Genomic DNA, 25,568 nt, shown 5'->3' on the forward strand with positions numbered 1-25,568 from the left:
TAGATTTAAAAAAAAAAATGAATAGCTGTTTATGATGCTTAAAAGGGAAAAATAATTGCTGGGGAGTAGTAAGGAAGAAAAGAAGTAAGAACAGTTTTAGTTTCCCTTTTGCCTATATAATTCTCATCTTTAGAGGCCAACTTAGATAATACTCTAGGAAATCATCTGCTAATTAGACATCCTGTAGCGCTCATTACGTTGTCTTGAATGTGCTTGATTTATTTCATATGTTGCATCCTAAAATACAAGGCACTATAAACCAGATAGGTTTTATCTTCATATTTAATTTTTAGTCACTTTCTGAAACAGAGGGCAGTCAGTATACATTTGCAGAAAGAATAAATAAGAAATAATGAAAAAAGAAGGAAGGAAGAAATGAACAAACTAATAGATAAATGAAGAGATAAGACTGTAATCCCATTTAATGGAGTTATTCACAAAATTAAATGACTGTCAGGAGTTCTGAAGAATAAATTCTCAATAGTGAGGTTGTTAGAGGCTAAATGTCCTCTACATTCCTTTAGGGTTCAAAATTCTATCAACTTATAATCAGTTATATGGAGAAATACTTAAAATATCAACATATCCTTCAAAGCTCCTTCAATTTACCAGTAGATAATAAACTGATACATGATATCTACAACATTTAAAATGAAATAACAGTTGATTCTAGTCTGATTAATTGCTTGTTAGAATAATCACGCTCTCCACCTTCCCCAGGGAGTACTCAAGTGACATCCTTTGTAATACATTATGTGCTTCCTCTTTGGAATTAAGAATCTTTTTAAAATAGCCATATAATAAGAAATGAATTAGTAAACATCAATTTGCCCTTATTTTATGGATAATTGTTAGGTAATTTAAAAGTTATTTTTAAGCACTCGAAGTTTCTTTTTGGGAATAGTTCTAATAGTTTTTTGTTGTTGTTGTTAATCTTTTTTTGTTTTGTCTTAGATATATGTATTTTTAAAAATTGTTTGGCTGTGAAAAATTGAAGCAATATCCATATTATTTAGGGCCCAATTCACACTCAGCTAAAACAAATCTCTTTCTCCAGTAACAACATATACACCGAGATACTTTTAATGAACCATTCAATTATTTGTTCTTTTGTAAAATTTACATTACTAATTTAGAACTGAGTGCTTTTGTGTAGGATTTACATACTTAACAGAAACCTTTTCTAAGAGATTTGTATATTCACATTCAGCCACAAAACCAAATAATTATAATGCAATGATAATCATAATAATAGTAAAACAAGTGTAGGCAATTAAATGTTTTCTCTACATTTATAGCTCATAGCTTCTTTTTTCTTATGGGAAGCTTTTTCATAGCATTGTCTTTAATAACTGAGAAAATTTGTGTACCGAAATTAGAAATTTACATATATGCTGCAAATTAGTAAAATAAATGTAGTTTCCTATTTTTAATATCTGATGTGGTTTTTTGTAGAGCTACAGTATTTTAGATAACTCAATCTTGTTTTAGTTAAAATTCTCGATATTCAGTGTCTAAAGAGAGTAGGACTAGAAAGTGGCTTCTTAGTCCTTAGTGCTCTGCTTAAGGGTTGATGACTCCTTTGTGGTGTGCTTAGATTTCACTCATGGGTTTTTTTCTGGTGTCTGAAGTCAAATTGTATAATTAGAAGATATTCATCTTGTCTTTCTCTCAGCTCTTTCATGATCTATTGGTGATCTCTGGGACATGAGGGAACTTCTTCAGCTTTCACTGAACTTGACATGTAATAGACTTTTATTTGTTTTTTGGCCTTGCATGGTAAACTCAATTGGCCTAGGCTACAGGGTCACTTAGCTGCCACTGTGATAATTAGCTCTACTACAATGTTCTCAGCATAGTTCCTTCAAGCACATAGAACATGTAAGCGTGTTTTGCTCCATTTGGAAAATGAAGGAAAAAAAACACTCAGGCTTTCCTGTGTAATCTCTCTCTCTCCTCTCTCTCCTTTCCTTGGTTTCTCCCCCCTACCTCTCTCTCTCTCTTTCACACATACACACACACATACACACAAACACACACAGCATACTGTAGGTGTTTGTCTACCACTGAAGAAGTGAAGGGGAAGCCTTCAATAAAGTTGCCTAAAGGATTCTTAAATGAGAATCCAGACAAAAACTTGTCTAATTCCCTCCCTCTTTCTCACTTGTGTCTCTGGGATCTCCTCCTTCAGCATGTAGCCATATATGTACCCAGGGCTTATTGCCTCGATTTCTATTTCCATCCCCATTTCACTGTCCCTCAGAACTGGGTGTGGGGAGGTAATTTATTTAGTTATATCATATTTTTTTTTCCTGTGTAATAAAAGTTATATCTAGCTAGGCAGAACTAGCTTAGGACATGCTAATTGAAACTATAGTAATACTATTCAGAAAATGCTGTTCTTTTAACAAGGCTTCACTTTCAAACAGATTGCTGTTTCTATACTAATATACTCGTCTAGTAAACAAAAGCTGAACATTAATTCTTATTTTGCTTAGTGTTTTAGTTACATCAGGACTAATCACTCACACTCCCAATGTCATTTCTCTCACCAAAACTCCACATCCTAAGGCACATATGTACCTTGGCTGAGAAAGACAAATACATTATATGGTGAAACATGAAAGAGAAAAGTCAACTGAATAATTTTAGAAAGTGTTACCCTCACTTTATTCCAATTAATCAGAAAGTTTGAGAGTTCAGGAAAAGACCCAGCAATTATTTGAAATTAATTGGTATACGAATTGGCTAGGACTGCCATAACAGAATATCACAGAATGGGTGGCTTCATTAACATAAATATATTATTTCCCAAATCTGGAGGCTGGAAGACCAACATCAAGGTGCAAGTGGGGTAGTTTCCCTGGAGGCCTCTCTCCTTGGCTTGCAGATTGCTGCCTTCTGTCTACTTTGTCCCCACTTAGCCATTCATCTGCTAAAGAGCTCCTGGCGTCTTTTCATCTTCCTATAAAAACACCAGTCCTATTAATAGATTGAGGCCCAACCCTTATGACCTCATTTAACCTTAATTATGATTTAAAGGCCCTGTATGCAAACATAGTCCCATTGGGGGCTAGGTCTTCAACATACAAATTTTTGGGGATACAACTGAGACCAGAACAAGTGGTTGAAGAAAATACATTTTAAATTAATTTATGCTTGTTTTTTTTCTTATCGCATTTTTCTCATTGTCCTTTTATTTCATCCCCTCAACTGTAGCAAATTGCTCTGATTTAACGTTGTCCAATTGAACTTCAGATGAGGAAAGTTAAGTTAATTAGATCACTCAGTTAATGACCTAATTTTATCACTGGTCTGCATAATTTGTTCTGTTATTTAATTGATTGATTGGCTAATGGATTGATCTATTCTATTTTCTCCCCTTCCCACCTCTACCTCATAAATAATTATTCTAATATCTTAATGGATGTCTATTTGCATGTCTTTTTCTGTCTTTTGGAAAATAGGTATTGTTTAATACGGATTAATCTCTAAATATTATTTTACTATTATCTGTTTATCTTGTTTTTTTCTGTTCTTTTTTCAACAACTGTGTTTTTAAGATCTGCTCGTCTTTCCATGATTTACCCCTAATCTTTGTTTCTATAACTGTAAACATTCTCTGGTGTGTGTCCACCACATTGCATTTACATTCGATGCAATTATCAGTATTATTTTTAGTTACATAGTTGAAATATAGACCAAGTCATATACCCAAAGTTTTTACAACTCTTACTGAGAATTAACTCTATAATTTAAATAACCTACAAATTAAAAATAGCAAAATATTTAATTGCAAATAAAACATAATAACAATACCAATGGCAATAGAATATATTGATAACGATCAACTGTCAGGTAAACCTCTTTAAGCAAGTCCTAAAACATAAGTAATAAAATCTGAGACTTCAAAGTCTTCAGCAAGTTTGTAGTTTAGAGGCTTGATGAGATTAAGCTATTTGTTATAAATAAGTGAAACAGATACATGAATGAATATAAAGTATGGTGACTTAGTTTATGTTGCTCAGAAGCAAAGCTTAAGACAAGTGTTATGTAACTGACTTATTAGAGAAATTACCTTAAGAAAAACTGTTGAAGAATGGAAAAAAATAGAGTAAGAAGAGGAAGACAAAAAGCAAGGGTTCCATTTCAGTTGAAATATCAACTGCAGGCTATCTTTGTAGGAAAATCTTTCCTCAAGGTTTGTCCCTGTAGAGATGTAACAGAGTGACTATCACATCAGTTATCGATTGGCCAGTGACTGAATAAAGGTTTACTGGAATGCTTCAGGGAGAAAAATAAACCTTCCAGGCTCTGGTCTTTGTTGGCTAAGTGGCTACAGTAGCATACGCATAGTTCTCTGAAAAGAATCGCAGTTCAAGAACAGTAACAACAGCATACTTAAGCTGGGGAATGAGTCTGAGAAAATGGTAAATGGAATCAGTGTGATCTGAGCAGGGCACTGATAATGTCTGCTACATGTGAAAAATTGCAGAGACCTTTGTCTAGTCATTTGATTTCTAAAAAGTGGTATCATGCAGGACTGTAAACTGAAAGATTCTTGGTTAATCAAAGATTGCTAGATAGCAATTAATTTACTTACTGATATTTTAGTGCTATGTAAAATTGTTATAAATTTGACTTCTCAAGAATTGACAGTGTCTCCTCTGTTCTAAACCAACACTTTCCTTTTACATTTGAGAAAATCTGAAACCTGGAGGAGTTAAATGACTTGTGTTGTCATGACAAGTTGCAGCATAATATCTGGGGGTCAAGATCTCTGCACTCCATATTTAATTATGAATATTAAAAAATCATTTGCAAGATGCCATTTATAGTCACAAAATACAGTAGTCAGTAACTGCTGTAAAATTAAATCCTTGAAAATTTCGATATTGTTGGAGTCAATAAAAGTTAGTGGTATAGAAATGCTCAGGATGAAAAGCAAAACTGACAGAGAACTGGGTAACAAATTATTCAATAAATGAAGTGATACAAAGAGAGACATAGGTGCAGCACAGCTGAGCATAAAGTTGATGTCTGGATTATTTTGTTTAAGGATAGGCATATTTTTAAAGAACGCTTGTTCAATATATTTGATTTTTGAAAGAATCTTTTGATTGCTTAGTGTGCCATGGTTTGAAATCGGCCAATGAAAGCACATTCTTAAAAAAGAATTGTTATCTTTATTTAATGTCCTACTCTTGACCTATTTTCATATTTTAAATTATCCCTTACAATTTTTCTGATATAACCTTCTTGAACTTAATAGTACTTTTAAATGTAATGCTTCTCTCTGCTGGATAGGTGTATTTTTTTACAACTCTTTCTTCAAGTTGATGTCATAAGTAGGTCAGCATAATGAAATATATATGGAACAATATAAATGAGCAATTTTTGATAAGTTGCAGATTCAGTTTTCAATTGTGAACCCTTCTAAGTCTTAGTTGTGAGAAAATTAGACCCCATTACTCATAGCTTAAGACATTTTTACTATCAAGTGAGCTTCTTCTTCAGGTTTCATAGAAAATAAAAAGAAATTAAACAACTAGACATTGCTTTTCACATTAAGAATAGAGAAAAATATTTTATTTAAAGCATGAAAATGATAGTAATTAATACTTGATTATAAAATAAAAATACAGTCTAGTATGAAAAAATAATCTATCAACCTTTTATAATTCAAGCATTTTAACTTTTTAGTATTCTACCTGCTTAATATATATATAATATGTCTTTAACTTTTAAATTGAGTATTTTTCTCAGGATCATTTAAAAGTAACCAATACTATGATTTACATAATTTTTCTGAATTAAGGTCAAGCTTAGACCCACACATAATTCAGATAAATTATACAAAAAATTGTGTTTCTCTTTTATTTTCATTCTGTGATTGCTTTTCTCCTAGTATCTTAGAAAAATAACGATCAGATCTCTCAAATGAATTAATAGCCATTTGATATGCAAATACTTTAACATCTCTTAACTAGCTGGGGTTCCTATAAGCTTTTTATTCACTATTTTAATAGAATCAACATGTCAGTCAAATTTACAAAACACAATTTTATTAATACCAGATAGAAAACATATATAATTGGCAGGAACAGATTAAGATTTTGTGGAACTACAGCTAATGTAATTTGTGGGAGCGCTTTTAGACTAAAATGGGCCAGGTGCAGTGGCTCATGCTTATAATTTTAACACTTCGGGAGGTCAAGGCAGGAGGGTCACTTGAGGCCAGGAATTTGAGACCAGCCTCAGTAACATAGCAAGAATATATCTCTACAAAACATCAACAAATTAGCTGGGCATGGTGACACACACCTGTCGTCCCAACTACTCAGGAGGCTGAGTGGCGAGGATTGCTTAAGGGAAGTTGAGGCTGTGGTGAGTCATCATCATGCCAATGCATTGTAGCCTGGGTGACAGAGTAAGACCTTGTCTCAAACAACAATAACACACACACACACAAAAAAAAAAAGAAAAAAAAAGAAAAGGAAGATAGGATACAATGATTCAAAATTAAAATTATAAAAGTAGTCTATTTATGAATGCTTATTTTATGGTGTGAAAAGAATTCAAAAAAATTAGAATCTTTCAAAGACGAAAAATATCATAGATATTTTCTTTACGTTTAGATTTTTTTATTTGCCACTCATGTACTTCATTTTGCTCACATTTGAATTCTGAAGTAATTCTGAAAAGGTATACAAAATTAATTATAAATTAATTAAAAAGAACAATGGTAATGAATCTTAAAATTAAAACTGAATTGTATGAAGTTATTAAAAGAAAATTTTTTTTTTTTTTTTTTTGAGACAGAGTCTCGCTCTGTCACCCAGGCTGAAGTGCAGTGGAATGATCTCTGTTCACTGCCACCTCTGCCTCCCAGGTTCAAGCAGTTCTCCCTGTCTCAGCTTCCTGAGTAGCTGGGATTACAGGAAGTTATTTATTTATTTATTTATTATTTTTTGAGATGGAGTCTTGCTCTGTCGTCAGGCTGGAGTGCGGGGGCACAATCTTGGCTTACTGCAACCTCCGCCTTCCGGGTTCAAGTGATTCTCCTGCTTCAGCCTCCCGAGTAGCTGGAACTGCAGGCATGCACCACCACACCTAGCTATTTTTTGTATTTTTAGTAGAGATGGGGTTTCCCCATATTGGCCAGGATGGTCTCAGTCTCTTGACCTCGTGATCTGCCTGCCTCGGCCTCCCAAAGTGCTGGGATTACAGGCCTGAGCCACAACACCCAGCCATAAATTATTGTTATAATGTGTTGAATTCCTGGTAATTATGCATAGAAGTTTTCTTGTGGGGGGAAAACTTATTTATTTGGATCATTTTGATGCTTCAATGACAGTTTGATTGACTGTTTCTTCTTTAACCACCCTAGTTAACCAGGAAAAAAATTTCTCAGACACTGTGTAAAATAATCCTCACACCTTGGGTTGCATAAAATATGTAATTTTACACACCAACATAATCGCCATATGATATTTTGCTCCATATGTAACCTAACATAGGAAAGTACCCATTTTATTTCAGGAAATTAGAATAAAAAGAAAAGAAATATATAGTGTGTTTACAGTACTATATACTGCATTGCTGAGTATTTTTCTTTTTTCTTTTCTTTTTTTTTTTGCGACGGAGTCTTGCTCTGTCACCTGGGCTGGAGTGCAGAAGCACTATCTCGGCTCACTGCAAGCTCAGCCTCCCAGGTTCATGCCATTCTCCTGCCTCAGCCTCCTCAGCAGTTGGGACTACAGGCACCCGCCACCACGCCCAGCTAATTTTTTTTTTTTTTTTTTTTTTTGTATTTTTAGTAGAGACTTGGTTTCACCGTGTTAGCCAGGATGGTCTCGATCTCCTGACCTCGTGATCAGGCTGCCTGCCTCAGCCTCCCAAAGTGCTGGGATTACAGGTGTGAGCCACTACGCCCGGCCTTTGCTGACTATTTTTCTAACAGGAGAGAACTTCCAGTTTGTCTAGGTCTTGATGGGAACCTAATCTTGTTACAACTTTACATGCCTGATGATTAGAAAAAGTTTCCGTAGGCTAGTTATTGACTCTGTACCTTTGAGATCTAGTTTATTCTACAACTCACAAATACTTAAAATGAAATTTAGAACAAGTTGAGATTAAAAAAAACATGTATTCTCTGCTACCTTTTTAGAAGATACCGAGTAAGCTGATTCAATGAGTGGCAAGGGTATTCTGGAAGCCATCTCACTAGCAGTAGCAGTAACTATTCATTGAAGTGACAGTAACAGTAACTACTCATTGAAGTGACAGTAACAGTAACTACTCATTCACAAATATCTGCATTTGCAATATCTTGTAATTGGATAGTTACCTCATTTGTGGCAACATATTTGTCCTGTTTATTTTGTATGCCTAGCAATATGTACCACTTTGTTTGCATTCAAACATTTGTTGGCTGTAAAAGTAAACTTTGGAGCAATAGCAATAACAAAGATAATGACAACAAAAACAAAAAAACACGAGCCATATCTGATGAACAGCATGATGATTTTGACTGGCCAGTGTGAAATATACACCTGAAGAGAAGTCCATGAACCTGTGTTGTAGCAATATTGTAGAGAGTCCTAAGCAACAGACAGAGTAATTTATACTTAACTTGATCAATAGCAGATAGTCTTTAGAGATATTTTAGCTAGAAGGTGGCATTCTTGAATTCTGACAAATGATCGTGTTATCATAAGAGCATAGGCAATGAAAAAATTTAAAAATATCTTTTCCTAGTGCAAGTTATCCTAGGGTAACTATAGTATTCCATATTGATATAATTCAGGACTGGTAGTGTTTAACTGAAGATCATAGACTCCAAAAAACAGAAGAATGAAATTTTTAGGAAAAAATCTCAAGAAATAAAATTTCAACTGGAGAATAAAGGTACTTTCCTGAAAGATGTGATACAGTGATTTGCCAGTCATTGATAATTTTTAGGTGCTGGGGAGGAAAAATTGTTCATTTCTGATAACCATTTTTCATTTAGAAAGTAACAATCAAGGTCATTTTTTGTTGTTGTTGAATTGGCAGTAGGGTTGAAGAAAATGTCCATACAATTTAATAAAGTATAAAGGAAAGAACAACTTCTGAGGGTTTGTGGAAGGAGAAATGAGGCCAGTGATAAAAAGATGACAGGTACACAGTGAAGTTTAGACACCATACATGCCACACAAACTATGTCATTGTATGTTTCTTCCTGCAGTGCACAGTGGGCAGCTATCATTGCATAAGGGAGTAGAACAGAAAATTGAGTATGTTAACATTTGTATTGTATCAATTTAGATAAGTAGAAACTACTCTTTCCCCACATTTCCTTCTCTGAATAATTTTGTGTTAACATGAACCACAGATACATTTTGGACAAGATTTTAAAGGTAGAATGAAAAAACTTATACATCAGAGGGTCAGTTCTGCTACTCACACACATTGACACTTACATGTTGATTTCCTTTATTGGTGTGAGGTAGCACCTAGGCCCGCATCTTCCTTAGAACATGCTAAATCTTTCTTAATCTTCTTTCACTTCTGGGGCAACTATGCCTTTATCTCCATGAAGAGTATCATGAGTTTTTTTGAAGGATGTCCCCATCATCAAAGTTGGAGGGCTGGAGGAATAGGGAAACCCATATGGTTCCTATCTTTTCCTCTTTGTTTCCAGCTTATCTTTACACTCCCAGTTTTTTTTGTTTTGTCTTGTCTTGCCTCATGTCCATCTTCTCTTCCTGATCACTTGCTTTGCCAGTACTAATTTCCCACACCAGAAATAGAAGCAGTAGTCTACACAGACTCACATAACCAGCTAGAACAATTGTGCAAAGTCCAGTTAATAAATAAACCACAAGTTAATCCGCTTCTTTTATTGAACGCTGACAAAGATAATACTCATGTTTTGTTGCTAGTTTCCATCATTTTTATTTGCAAGCACGACAGCAAAGAGATTTGATAGTTCTGGTAGCAAAGTAATGGAAATGGCACATCCAGGTGTCTGGGCTAGACAGAGAATGAATAAAGCCACCTGTAACTATGATTCATGAAAAATCAACTTTGTGAAGAATTTTCATATTTGCTAAAAATAATTGCTTTATTTTTTAACTGTAATAAACTCCAGTTGTATGTCATTTTAAATTATTTTTATCTCACATATACTATGTGTATATGCTCACATTAAAAATTTTTTTTTTTTGCTTCTACTTTTCCACTTCACTCTAGCCCCTGCCCCACCAATATGCATAGAGTAATATCTCTGTTTGGAGACTGGCTAATTAACAGATTCATGAATAATAAATTAGGTTTGTGCATGGTATTGTACTTTTTATATATTTGTGCACTAAGAGTATGTGGTTCATATAGTGAAATGGTATCTAGAAGTTTCAAAAAGTAAAATGTTTATATTGTATTAAAACAGAATAGAAATATTAGTAAAAGTAAATGAGATATACTCTACATGTGGACAGAATTCTCTTTACCTTTGTTGTTAATTATTTACAAAAGATATAAAGGAAGAAAGATTTGCAATGATTCCATGGGTGAGTGTGAGAATGATTGTGTATGTGTGTGTGTGTAGATATTGGAATAAATTATTTAGATTTACATTTGTGTTATCTGATGGCACTGATGGCACTATCTTTTCAAATGTTTACATACACCTCAATATAATGGAAATGTAAATCTAAATGCCCTGTTTAAAGAGGGTAGAGACAAATTATAGTTACTGAGTAGAGGGGAGAAATGAACAATTCACAAGGACCTGTCATATTATTTAAAATAATTGCATTCTACTAAGTAATGGCAAGAAATGTATCTAGAGGCAATTAAGGTGAACTAGTCAATCTTTTACTTTAAAATTCTAAATTTAGAATTCTCTATGCTTTGAAATAGGAAACCTATTAAACTTTGTTTATTCTGTTTTACAGAGTATACCTGTTATAGGGAAATACTGAAAAACTATATTTCAGGCCCAGCACAGTGGCTCAGGCCAATAATCCCAGCACTTTTGGAGGATGAGGTGGGTGGATCACTTGAGGTGAGGAGTTTGATACCAGCCTGGCCAATATGGGTGAAACCCCATCTCTACTAAAAATACACAAAAATTAGCCAGGTGTGCTGGTGCGTGCCTGTAGTCCCAGCTACTCGGGAGGCTGAGGCAGGAGAATTGCTTGAACGTGGGAGGCAGAGGTTGCAGTGAACTGAGATCACGCCACTGTGCTCCAGCCTGGGCAACAGAGCAAGACTCTGTCTAAAAAAAAACAAAAAAACAAAAGCTATATTTCAGTTACCGTGAGAGCACTCCAGTTTTGTTTCACAAATAATGAAAAGTTGCAAGCCAGACAGAAGTGGTTGCTGCAGTATTGTAAATTTCTGCTTTCAGTTTTTCTTTAATTTTGCCACATTTCCTTTCATAGATGGAAGTCTTCTTGTATTTGTAGGTATATTTTGTAACTCCAGGATAAAGTGATTTATATAAATTCACCTTAGTTTTGTGAATTTTACAGGAATATGCATTTTTGTTGTTTGTTTTTTGAGACAGGGTCTCACTCTGTTGCCCAGGCTGGAGTGCAGTGGCATTATTATATCTCACTGCAGCCTGGAACTCCTGGGTTTAAGCAATCCTCCTGCCTCAGCCTCCCAAGTAGCTAGGACTACAGAAGTGTGCCCCCATGCCTGACTAGTTTTTTAATATTTTTGTAGAGATGAGGTATCACTATGTTGCCCAGGGTGGTCTTGAACTCCTGGCTTCAAGCAATCCTTCCACTGAAGCATCCTAAAGTTCTGGGATTACAGGGATGTGAGCCACCATGACTGACCAGAGCATGCATTCTTTTTTTTTTTTTTTAATGGTTTTATTTCACTGATTTTCTTTAAAGCAATGTTTAGAAACAAGTTGGCTATAAGAAGGTAGAATACAAGTGTGATTACGGGGAAAATTTAGAGATACATAATTGAGTTTGAATGCCAGCTTTATCAATTATTATTTGTGTTACTTTGGACACACTATAGACTTTCCTTGAAACTCAATTATTTATCTTCTTAGTCCTCCTGTTCATTATGGAAATTAGGAGTCCTAAGCTAATCTTCAGGTTGCATAAGAAACTGATAATCTAATGAGAAGGTATTTATGTGTGATTTACTTCATGAATGACACCTTTCACAAGCTGAACTCATCCACTACCAGGATAGATACTAACATACAGTTTAAGATACACACTTTATTAAGCCATTCAGAAACTACCCTTGGCCATATTTTGCTACGGATGCAAAAGAGATTATTCTCAAATATCTGAAAAAAGCATTAAAATATTCTTTTTTTTTCCAATTGCATAAGATTGTAAGCCCAGATTTTTTTCACATATGTACGACAAAACAATGCACAGAAACTCTTTTAATGCAGAAGCTGATATAAAAATTCCACTGCCTTCTATTAAGCTAGACATTAAATAGACTGGAAACATTAAAACTATTTTGGATTTTTTGCTTGTGTGGGAAAACATTTTTCATAAGAAAGTTGCTGATAATATTATAGGTTTGATTTTGTTCTTTAAAAATAAATTTTAAATTTACATTTTACTTTTTAATTTTATTTTGAAATTAGCAACGATGTATTTCTATTTTTTCTAATTTAATTTAGAATATAATAAATATAGAAGTAAAAAAAAGCCCCTCGACATCCTTAATGATGTTCTAAAATTATAAATAAATCTTGGAATCAGAAAGTTTGAGGACTTTTTTTCTATTTTATTTTGTTGGTTAATTGGTCTTTTTTGGCCTACCTGGAACACTGTCAACTACCGGAGCTTTAAAATAAATGTTGATACGTAGTAAGGCCAGTCCTTTTGAGAGGTGACAGCGTGCTGGCAGTCCTCACAGCCCTCGCTCGCTCTCGGCGCCTCCTCTGCCTGGGCTCCCACTTTGGTAGCACTTGATGAGCCCTTCAGCCCACCGCTGCACTGTGGGAGCCCCTTTCTGGGCTGGCCAAGGCGGGAGCCCACTCCCTGGGCTTGCAGGGAGGCGTGGAGGGAGAGGCGCGAGCAGAACCGGGGTTGTGTGGGGTGCTTGCCGGCCAGATGGAGTTCCAGGTGGGCATGGGCTTGGCTGGCCCGCACTCGGAGCAGCCTGCCGGCCCTGCCGCCCCGGGCAGTGAGGGACTTAGTACTCGGGCCAGCGGCTGCGGAGGGTGTACTGGGTCCCCCAGCAGTGCCAGCCCACTGGCGCTGCACTCTATTTCTTGCCGGGCCTTAGCTGCCTTCCCGTGGGGCAGGCCTTGGGACTGCAGCCTACCATGCCTGAGCCTTCCCCCCTCTCCGTGGGCTCCTGTGTGGCCTGGGCCTCCCCGACGGGCACCACCCCCTGCTCCAAGGCGCCTGGTCCCATCGACCACCCAAGGGCTGAGGAGTGCGAGCACACAGCACGAGACTGGCAGGCAGCTCCACCTGCAGCTCCAGTGTGGGATCCACTAGGTGAAGCCAGCTGGGCTCCTGAGTCTGGTGAGGACGTGGAGAGTCTTTATATCTAGCTCAGCGATTGTAAACACACCAATCAGCACTCTGTATTTAGCTCAAGGTCTGTGAGTGCACCAATCGACACTCTATATCTAGCTGCTCTGGTGGGGCCTTGGAGAACCTTTATGTCTAGCTCAGGGATTGTAAACACACCAATCGGCACTCTGTATCTAGCTCAAGGTTTGTAAACACACCAATCAGCACCCTGTGTTTAGCTCAAGGTTTGTGAGTGCACCAATCAACACTCTGTATCTAGCTGCTCTGGTGGGGCCTTGGAGAACCTTTATGTCTGGCTCAGGGATTGTAAACACACCAATCGGCACTCTGTATCTAGCTCAAGGTTTGTAAACACACCAATCAGCACCCTGTGTTTAGCTCAAGGTTTGTGAGTGCACCAATCGATAATCTGTATCTAGCTGCTCTGGTGGGGCCTTAGAGAACCTGTGTGTCCAAACTCTGTATCTAACTAATCTGATGGGGACATGGAGAACCTTTGTATCTAGCTCAGGGATTGTAAACGCAGCAATCAGCGCCCTGTCAAAACAGGCCACTCGGCTCTACCAATCAGCAGGATGTGGGTGGGGCCAGATAAGAGAATAAAAGCAGGCTGTGGGAGCCAGCAGTGGTAACCCGCTTGGGTCCCCTTCCACACTGTGGAAGCTTTGTTCTTTCGCTCTTTGCAATAAATCTTGCTACTGCTCACTCTTTGGGTCCACACTGCTGCTTTTATGAGCTGTAACACTCACCACGAAGATCTGCAGCTTCACTCCTGAACCCAGCGAGACCACGAGCCCACCAGGAGGAACGAACAACTCCAGACGCGCTGCCTTAAGAGCTGTAACACCCACCACAAAGGTCTGCAGCTTCACTCCTGAGCCAGCGAGACTATGAACCCACCAGAAGGAAGAAACTCCGAACACATCTGAACATCAGAAGGAACAAACTGCAGATGCGCCACCTTAAGAGCTGTAACACTCACCGCGAGGGTCCGCGGCTTCATTCTTGAAGTCAGTGAGACCAAGAACCCACCAATTCCGGACACACTTTCACTTTCTTTTTGTTCTTTATAAGTTACTTGTGGAATTGGGAAATAAGGTAAGGGAAGGAAATTTTACCATATATTTTGAATAGTAACATTATTTGAATTTGTATTTCTATATGCACATGTATTATTTATATAATCAAATAAAAATATATAAATGTTGAATAAATACAACTTAATGCCACAAGATTGAATTAATACTAAAACTGTTACAGCCTAAATCATTTAAAATTTCAAATTTCAGACCCATTGAAACATCAACAGTAGAATTTGGTCATGATTCATGAAAAGAAAACGAAGCAGCCAGAAATCATAAGAATCCAAAAAAAGGCATTCCTCATAATTAGCAATGTGTATCCTTTTCCTTTACCACTCTGTCTAGGTGGATTCTTTTCAAAGAATTGTCTCTTTAATTAATTTTCTCTATTATTTTTCTGCTTTTAATCTTACTTCTTTTTTTTTTTTTTTTTTTTTTTTGGAGATTGAGTCTCACTCTGTCACTCAGGTTGGTGCAATCTAGGCTCACTGCAACCTCCTCCACCTCCTGGGTTCAAGCAATTCTCCTGCCTTAGCCTGCCGAGTAGCTGGGTTTACAGGCACCAGCCACCACACCTGGCTCACTTTTCTTTTTTTTTTTTTTTGTATTTTTAGTAGAGAGCGGGTTTCACCATGTTGGCTTGTCTGGTCTCGCATTCCTGACCTCAGGTCATCTACCTGCCTCGGCCTCTCAAAGTGCTGGGATTGCAGGCGTGAGCCACTGTTCTCAGCCTGATTTCAATTTTATTATTTTCTGCTTTGATCTTATTCCCTTTGCCTCCTTGCTTAAAGTTTATGTTCCTTCTTTTTTTTTAGATTATTGAGGTAAGAGCTTAAATTATTCATCTGAGACTTTTCATTTTTTTCTAATATATGAATTTTGTTCTGTCTTCTAGATCCTGCTTCAGTTGTGTCCAAATTATTTTTTAACATATAGATCAGAGGCTGAGTATCACTCATCCAAAATGCTTGGGATGAGAAATGTTTCAGATTTCAGAGTTTTTCAGATTTTGTAATATTTGCATATACATAATGAGGTATCTTGCGTATAGTACCCGTCTCAGCACAAAATTCATTTATGTTTCATATGCATCTTACAGACATAGACTTAAAGTAATTTTATACAACATTTTAAAATAATTTTGTTTATGAAACAATTTTAACTGTGACCAGTCACATGAGGTCAAGTGTGAAATTTTCAACTTGTTGTGTCATGCTGACTTTCAAAAAGGTTCAGCTTTTAAAACATTTCAGATTTTATATTTTTAGATTAGGGATTTTCAACCTTTATTTAGAATTTTGCTTTTCAGTTACTAGGAGTTTGGAGAGTTTCCTGTTATCTTTATGTTATTATTAGTTTGCTTAACTTGTGGTCAGAGAGCATGCTCTATATTATTTTAATTATTTAAAATTTTTTGAAATTGTTTTTATGGCCTCCGATAGGTCTATTTTGATAAATGTCTTACAGGCATATGAAATGAGCATATGTTCTGCTGCTGTTGGAGTGTCCTATACATGTTGATTAGATTCAATTGGTTGATGGTGCTATTGTGTTCTTCTGTATTGCTGATGACTTTTTGTCAAGCTGTTCTATCAATTGTTAAGAGAAGGAAGTTAATTTATATAGTGTCAGTTTAGTATAATTGTGAACCTGCCTTTTCTCTCAGTTCTCTCAGCTTTTGTTTCAAATATTTTGAAGAGCTGTATTCTAGTGCACACATCAAACTCTTGATAAACACTTTTTTTTTTTTTTTAAATTCTGAGACAGAGTCTTGCTCTGTCACCCAGGCTGGAGTGCGGTGCGATCTTGGCTCACTGCAACCTCCACCTCCCAGGTACCAGTGATTCTCCTACCTCAGCCTCCTGGGTAGCTGAGATTACTGGCACACACTACCACATCTTGCTAATTTTTGCATTTTTAGTAGGATCGGGGTTTCACCGTGTTGGCCAGGCTGGTTTCAAACTCCTGACCTCAGGTGATCTGCCGGCCTTGGCCTCCCAAAGTGCTGGGATTACAGGTGTGAGCCACTGTGTCTGGCCAACAAACACTTTGTTTTTATAAGCCCTTTTATCATAGGGCAATATTCTTCTTTGCCTCTGGTAATTTTCTTTACTCTGAATTCTGCTTTATATATTATTAATATAGATTCTTTTCCTTTTGATTAATGTTTGCTTGATATATCTTTTCCCATCATTTTACTTTTAAGCTACCTATATTGTTATATTTGAAGTAAATTTCTTGTAGATAGCATAGAGTTGGGTGATATTTTTAAATACATTGATGATTCCCACATTTTCTGTAGTGCATTTATATGACTCATATATAATGTAATAATTAATATGTTAAGCCTAAGTCTGCTATTTTAACTTAATTTTAATTTTATATTTATTTATTTATAAGGTTTTTTAGTGTATTTCTTTGTATAGCTTGCTTATTGGTGGATCTAGATGTTAAACATATACATTATCGCACTATACTGTTATTGGCATATCTTCAATTTAAGTGAAGTGTAAAAATGTTATCTCTTTTTGTATCCCTTTGTCCTCTCTGGGCTATAAAATAATTGTCAAATATTTTCGCTACATAAATTAGAACTATTTTAGGCAATTTTTAAAATTTTTGCTTTAGCCTGTAATCCCAGCTACTTGGGAGGCTGAGGCAGGAGAATTGCTTGAACCTGGGAGGTGGAGGTTGCAGTGAGCTGAGATCATGCCACTGCACTACAGCCTGGGTGACAGTGAGACTCTGTCTCAAAAAAAAAACAAAAAACAAAAAACAAAAAAACACCTAACGTACTCTATAGACCTCAAGAGGTTTACTTTAACACAGTTTTCTTATCATGTTCGGTTTCCTTACTGATGATCTAAGTTGTCTTCTCTTTAACTTATTTTTTGTTTAATTTCCTTTGGCAATTCTTTTGGGATAATTCTGTTGGTGATAAATTATCTTAGGTTTTTTTTTTCTTTTTTTTTTTTTTTTTTTGTTTTTTTTTGACTTTCTTTTCTTTTCGTTCTTTTTTTTTCTTTTCTTTTTTTTTTTCTTTTTTTTTTCTTTTATTATTATTATTATTATTATTATTATTATACTTTAGGTTTTATGGTACATGTGCGCAATGTGCAGGTAAGTTACATATGTATACATGTGCCATGCTGGTGCGCTGCACCCACCAACTCGTCATCTAGCATTAGGTATATCTCCCAATGCTATCCCTCCCCCCTCCCCCCACCCCACAACAGTCCCCAGAGTGTGATGTTCCCCTTCCTGTGTCCATGTGTTCTCATTGTTCAATTCCCACCTATGAGTGAGAATATGCAGTGTTTGGTTTTTTGTTCTTGCGATAGTTTACTGAGAATGATGATTTCCAATTTCATCCACGAAATTTTTTCATCTAAAAAATATTTTGCTTTCCCCTTCGTTTCAGAAGACTGTTTTTGTTTGGTGTATGTTTTGGGGTTGATATTTCTTTTCATTAAATACTTGAAATATATTCCACTTTTTTCTGGTATTCCTAGTTTCTGGTGGGAAGTCAGCCATCACTCACATTGTTTTTTCTCTATTTTGTCTATCATTTTATATATCTTTATTTTCAGCTATTCAATTGTGAGGCATCTTGGTTTGGATTATCTTTGGGTTTGGTATTCACTCATTTTATTGAATATGTTGCTTTATTTGCTCTGCCAAATATGGAAACTTTTCATTTGCTGTATCTCGAAGTACTTTTAAAGCTCCACCATCTTTCTCTTCTGCTTCTGTACTTCAATGACATACATTATCAATCTTTTGTTATAGTACTAGAGTTCTTTGACACTCTGTTCATTTTGTCCTCAGTTTGTTTTCTCTCTGTTATTCTGGTTGGGTAATGTCTATTGCTCTATTTTCCGTTTTTTTTTTTTTTTCTTACATCACCTGTATTTTGCCCTTGAACCCATCCAACAAACATTTTATTCTTTAAAATAGTTTTGGGTTCCAAAATTTTTATTTAATCTTTCTTTATATCTTTCATTGCTTTACCTAGACTTTCCAATTCTTTGCTGAAGCTTCCCTCCCCACCCCAAATCTGTTCATAAATATTTACTGAAGCATTTTTTTTTACCATAACTACTTTAAAAACTTTGATAGATAATTCTAACATCTCTATCATCTTGGTGTTTCATGTGTTGATTGTTCTTTTACATTGATGTTGAGACTCTCTTATTCTTGGTCCAATAAGTAATTTTTGATTGCAGCATAGAGATTTGTGTATTATGTTCTGGAACTCTGGGTCTTAATTAAACCTTCTTTTGTAGCTGAACTTCACTGATATCTCACTTCAACAGGAGATTGGAAATGCCACGTAATTCCTGCTAGATAGAGATAGAAGCCTAGTTTCCTCACTAGGCTGCCATTGATTCTTAGATATGGGGCTCATCATTACCGTTGGGTAGAGATTGGAGACTATCTCTCATTTAGTATCCACTGATACTATGTAGAGTGTGCAGCCATTACAACTGGGCAATGGTTGAATTACTTAACTCTAAATTAGACCTCCTTTGATACCACCCCTCAGAGGAGGGATGGAAAGCCTCATTATGACTGGCTGATGGTGGGATTTCAAGATCCATGCATGGTTTTAGTGACGCCACTGATGGTGGCCTTGTTATTGACTGAAGGAGATAAAAGTCCAGACTTCCTACTTTATCTTCTTTGACAGCGCCCCAGTGAGATATTCAAATATCTCATTACAGTTTAGTAAGGGTAAATATGTAGGTTCCCTGTTTGGTCTTTGCTGATGTGTTTGTGGGTGGAGCCATAGTTTTTCTTCAGTGGTTAGCTAGTGTAAAGAGGTTATTGTCTAAACGTTTGTGTCTGCTAACCTAACTCTTTCCTGATCCTTTTGTTGGAGACAATAGCCTTTGGTTGACAATTATTTTGTCTATGTTTGTTAATGTTCTCAGGTTGCCAACTTCTTCAGATCCAAGTCTGGAATATATGAAGAAAAAAGCACAAAAACACAGGGAACTCTCTACCTTGTTGTGCAAGTCCTGCTGTCTCTAGGTCCCTAGGCATTTCTTTTTTTTTTGTCTCAAATTTTCTGCTTTGCTTGTTTTATATAAAGTATCCGGGGAGTTTTGTTGTATGTAGCAAAAAAATTAAAAAAAATTAAAACATTGTGTCTCTTCCACATTTCTCCAATAAAAGTCTCAATCCCATTTTTAAGCATTAGAAAATTATTTCTAAAAACCTAAACCACAGAGGTACAGCTTATCTTCCTTTACCAGTTCCCTCTTTCAAAGTTCATTCAGGGTCTCTGGAAAAGTTTGAAAATTTCATATTCAAAATATTCTAGAATATAATGTGTCTAAATGAGAGAAGTAATTTGATATAGTCAATTATAATACTAGTTAAAAAATAGTTTTCTAGAGGTAATTTTTTTTTTTACTATTTTCAATAAAATCACCATCCTTTAAGGGAAACAAAGATTTCCACAATTCCATTATTCATCATTTGTTAGAACTATAATATTAATACCTCATTAACCTAATTGACATCATTACAGTAAAACTGAACTCTTTTAATATAACTATGTTAGTAAAAAAAGGTAAAATTGTTTAAATGTCAAGAGATCAGGTGTTTTAAAGGTTATAAATATTGCATCTAAATAAAGAAAATAATCTTCTATATTAATCTATGTTTTTTACTAACTTACATTGTGAAGTCCTAGATTCCGTATTATATTTTTCTTTTTGTTGTTGTTGTGTATTCATGAGCTGAAAGTTTGACTTTCAGTACCATAGTTTAAATACAATTGTTTCCTAGCAACCATCGCATTTGGTAACTTGTCTCAGGAGCAGAGCTACTCAAAAGGTGCTTTCTATCCTTTAAATAAATATTAAAAAGAAACCACAAACACAGAACAAACACACCAATGAAAAAACAGGCAAGTAATTTAAGATGATTGTAAGGTCATGATTGTTTTCTCTGATCCATTTTTCAGACCTATTCTAAAAGGTTCTGTTGCTTATATAACTTAAACTAAGTCCATTGCTGAGATCAAAAAATGGGTCTATTATGAACTGTAAGATAAAACACTGTCTGTAGTTGACTTCCATATGCATTCTTAAAAATTGCCTTATTTCTAAATTGAAAACCTCTGGCTATATTCAATAATTGTGCAATTGAGTGTTGTATGCGTCTAGTATTTATTTAAAACAACAGACTGAAAAATGCTCCAGTTTCATTCATTGCAGCCATCACACATATATTCAACTATTTTTAAAAATTTTAATGAAATAAAATAAATATATACTCTTTGAAAGCAAATAACATTTAGAAATTAGACTTTAACAAAATAAGTGAATTGTGATGTAAATTAAGTGACTTATTTTATTATATATCTATTAATAGTGCATATAATTTCTGCATAATTTTGTCAATGAAAAATACCTCTGTAATCTTTACTGAATTAGGTGATATGTCAAAGAAGGGCAGTGTAGTGGAAAAGGTAAGAATTTACTGTCACTGAGATGAGGAATTCAGAGTACTAAAGATATTGTCTGATACAAAATAAGGACTAAACAAATGCCAGCTTTACATTTTCTTATGAGTGATTTGTAGCATTGATGGTGAGGAGAGATTAAGAGAGAATTTTAGTTTTACCGGCTGCAATAAACCATTTAAGAAAAAAAGAACACCAGTTATAATTACTTTGATCAGAAATTAAAACATTCTATAAAAATAAAATACTGTAGTTTTTTATTTGTTTCTTTAAAGAGAGGTAAGTAATATTTTAGCAGAATCAGTAATTTTTGCTATTTCTTGTCTCTATAAATCTGCAAGCCAGAATTATAAGCTTAGCTTTTGTATACAACATGCTTTTAAATATTAACTTCTACTATTCAAAAAGCATACTATCCCCTTCCTGAAACATATAAGAACAAAGGTCAGGTAGGATGTCTATAAGAAATCTTATGTCTTATTATTAGTGGACTTTGAATTTTATCAGATAAATAATAAACATGCAGTTATGTTCAGAAATGTCACTCTTTATCACTTTTTTTAATTTTTGGTTCATTTATTTCACTAAGATGCAAAATAACTTAATTACTAAAATAAAAAAGTCAAAGCAAAGAATAATGTTGCCTCCATATTAAATAATTGTGTTCCATACATTTCAACAGAATCAGGTAAATATAATATTAACTGAAATATATTAAGATATTATATAAATACAAATAAAAAAATCTAATTAACTGCATTTTAAGTACTATCCTTATTTTTTTTTCAAATGCATGTTCAGATAGAACTAAATGTTCTACATTTTATCCCTCATCTTAATGTAGAACACAATTTTGTGTTTCTGAAAAACTAAAAGTAATTCTAGTCAATTACCATGTACCCTTTTTATAATTGTAATCATGCCAAATTATGTAATTACAAAATATTACAAGCTGTCAGCAATCATATGCTGACAGCTTGTAATTAGGTAATTACCATGTGGACTTATAGAATTATGATACCTAAAGATATCAAAAAGATTTTAATATATTAACTCTTTCCCAGTATTATAAATCTAATTGAATTGTATAACATATTGGAAAAACCAGTGGCTCATCCTGGAATCTACAATTATGAAACCAATAAAAATTTTTTAAAAAACTTTAGGACAAGTAATTTATATTTTAAATGCTCTGAAGTATCCATTTTATATACAGAGATATACCAAGAAAGCTAGTATTTTATAGTATTTTTCTTAAAAACTAAATTGTATTTGTTAAACTACTACAGTTTTTACATCAACAAATATAAAATAATTCAAACCATCTATAGGTTCAAACATTCATATAAATTCTTTTGTAGAAAAACTATTCCTTAAATGAAAAAAAAGATACATAAGCAATTTTTGACTTAGAAAGCATTTCATGTGTATTCATCTAATCTAGTAGCTAACTTAACATATATTTTAAATAATGTTCTGAATGTTGAGCTGAATTATGTTTCTTGAGGACTTCTTAAGCACAATGGGAACACAAAAGGCATAAATAACAGATATATTTGTTGACATAAAAATTAAAAGCCATGGTTCTGCTTCTGAAATGGTGAGGTAAGCTCACCCCAGCCTATATATTTCACTGATGATTACAACCAAAACCTCTAAACAAATTATAAAGACAATTACTTAAGAACCCAATAAATGAAAAAGGGAATATAACTACAAACACCATAGAGAATAAAAAGATCATAAAAAATTATGAAATAATTTATGCTAACAAATTCTACAACTTACTATGGTTCAATTTATCGAAAAGCAGTGTTCACTCAAAAAGTGAGAGAAAGAGAGAGTGAGTGAGAGCACTTCAATGGTCTTAAGTCTATTAAAGTCATTAATTCATAGCTAAACCTTTCCATAAAAGAAAATTCCTGGGCAAGATTGTTTCACCAATGAATTCTACAAAATGTTTTAAAAAGAAATTATAGTAATTCTACAGAAATTGACTTTGTGAAACCACTATTGATTTTAAAATAAAATCAAGTAATTATAAAAATGTAAAATTATATATTATTCATAAACAGAAACAAACATCATCAACAAAAGAATAGAATCTAACAAATACACTCTTATAGCAAGTAGAATTGAGCAATGCATAAAATATAATATATAAAATCAAATGGGGATTATTCTGGTAGTGTAAAGGTAATTTAACTTTTGAAAGCCTTCAAAATATGTGAACAGACTAAAGAAAAAGCTGTATAAGCGTCTCAATTAATGTATAAAAATATTTGACAAAGCTCAACACTATTTTTGATTAATAATCTCAGCAAAATAGGGATAGAAATTCCTTAACATTATAAATAACATCTACACAAATCTACAGCTAATATCAAAACTATGATAAAACATGACATACTCTTTAAAATTAAAATTGAAAACAAGGCAAGGGTATCTATTCCTACCACTTCTAATTAACATTATACTGACACACTTACAATTTCCAATAAGATAGAAATATGGACTTCCAGATTGTTAAGGAAAAAATAAAACTGTCTCTATCTATAGAAGAGAGAGCTATATGGATAATCATGTGGAACCAATAAAGAAATGTCTATAAAACTAATAATTTAGGTAGGCATTGATATAGAGCAAATATAAAGAAAACATAGTTTTTCTTTGTGTTAACAATGAGCAATTGAAGTTAATTTTTTTAAATGCACCAATAACACGAGTTTGGTAAGTATCAGCTAACAAAATGCACTCAGGAATTCTATACTGAACACCAAAAATTAATGACAAAAGAAATTTAAAAAGACGCATATGAATGTAGAGGTGTACCACGTTCATAGATTGAAAGCTTCGACAATGTTAAGATAGTAACTCAGAGCATAGTTATGAGTCATTGTGAGCCCTATTTAAAATATTGGACATCCCTATGGAGACAACTGAATCTCTATCCATACCTTGCACCTCATTAAAAACTTAAATAAAAGGTTTAATAGTACAGTAAAACCTAAAAATATAGAATATGTGGAAGAAAACATAAATTTGAAATTTGTTATTCATCTTATTTATTCCAGTTTTTTCCTGTATATATGTCTGTATATATATGTGTAGATAATAAATGTGTAAATAATAAACTATAATATGTGTGATGTGTGTGTGTGTGTGTGTGTGTGTGTGTGTATGTAGGCATAGAAGCATTGAACACCACAAAGTATAGAAAAAGAGTTATGGAGATAACTAAACTTTGTGGGTGAGAGGGTGCAGGCAGTTAACAGAAAATGCTTTAAAGATGAAAGTGATATTTCATTAGAGTGTGGAAAAAGACCTGATATTCACTTGAAGGAAATTGGTGAAGATTTCGATCAGAAGATGCAGCACAAAACAGACAGCTAGATGTGAAATATAATGGTGAACTTCACAATTATGTGTGAGGATTGGTTAGGAAGAATGGTAGTTTGAGTATTTTATTTCCAAGGATTGCTACATAACGCTTTCGAGACCAAAGAGAGACTATCTCCTGCTTGTGTTTGGTATGTGATGGGTGTGTGGAGACAATCACTTGCCATTAAAATGAGAACTGCATAAATGTCTGCCATTTTATTTGAATTACTGCCAATTTTTAAATATTTGCACCAACAAGGTTAGCTTCTAAATACTCTCCCCATATGAAGGTAATATATGCTTCACGAAGTTTCATGAAGATAAAGCATGTCATTTAAATTTTCTATTTGTTCAGTAAAAACTTAATTAAAACCTGTTATTCCCCAAGTTAGAAAAAGTTTACTTATATATAAATATGATGATGTCTCTGTCCATAAACTTTTTATGATTTAAAACAGTTATTCTGAAGAATCTTTAAAAATGTTGTAGAAAAAAAGGAAGAATTAAAGAAGAACTTCATGTTACAAATAAATACATATTTTAAAACATGTTTCCTCAGATCTCTTTTTTTTTTTTTTTGAGATGGTGTCTTGCTATGTCACCCAGGCTGGAGTGCAGTGGCTGGATCTCTGCTCACCGCAAGCTCTGCCTCCCGGGTTGATGCCATTCTCCTGTCTCAGCCTCCCAAGTAGCCGGGACTACAGGCGCCCGCCACGACGCCCGGCTAATTTTTTGTATTTTTAGTAGAGACGGGGTTTCACTATGTTAGCCAGGATGGTCTCGAGCTCCTGACCTTGAGATCTGCCCGCCTCAGCCTCCCAAAATCCTGGGATTACAGGAGTGAGCCACCGTGCCCGGCCTCCTCAGATCTTTTAAAACGTAAATATTCACTTTGAATTTCCAAGAAATGTGTTTATTATGGTGTTTTTATAAGTTATATGACCATAGCCAACAATTTTTCCATAAGGCATCTGTTAGGACTATTGTTATTCAGAAAAGTTTACATAATATAACACAAGAAATGTGTAGCTCGTTCTAACTATGGAAACGGAACGTAGCATTTTCTAAATTCTAAAATAAATTAACGTAGATGTCATCAGAATATTGTAG

Source organism: Pongo abelii, chromosome 5, assembly GCF_028885655.2.
Source record: "Pongo abelii isolate AG06213 chromosome 5, NHGRI_mPonAbe1-v2.0_pri, whole genome shotgun sequence".
In the NCBI taxonomy this organism is placed as follows: domain Eukaryota; kingdom Metazoa; phylum Chordata; class Mammalia; order Primates; family Hominidae; genus Pongo; species Pongo abelii.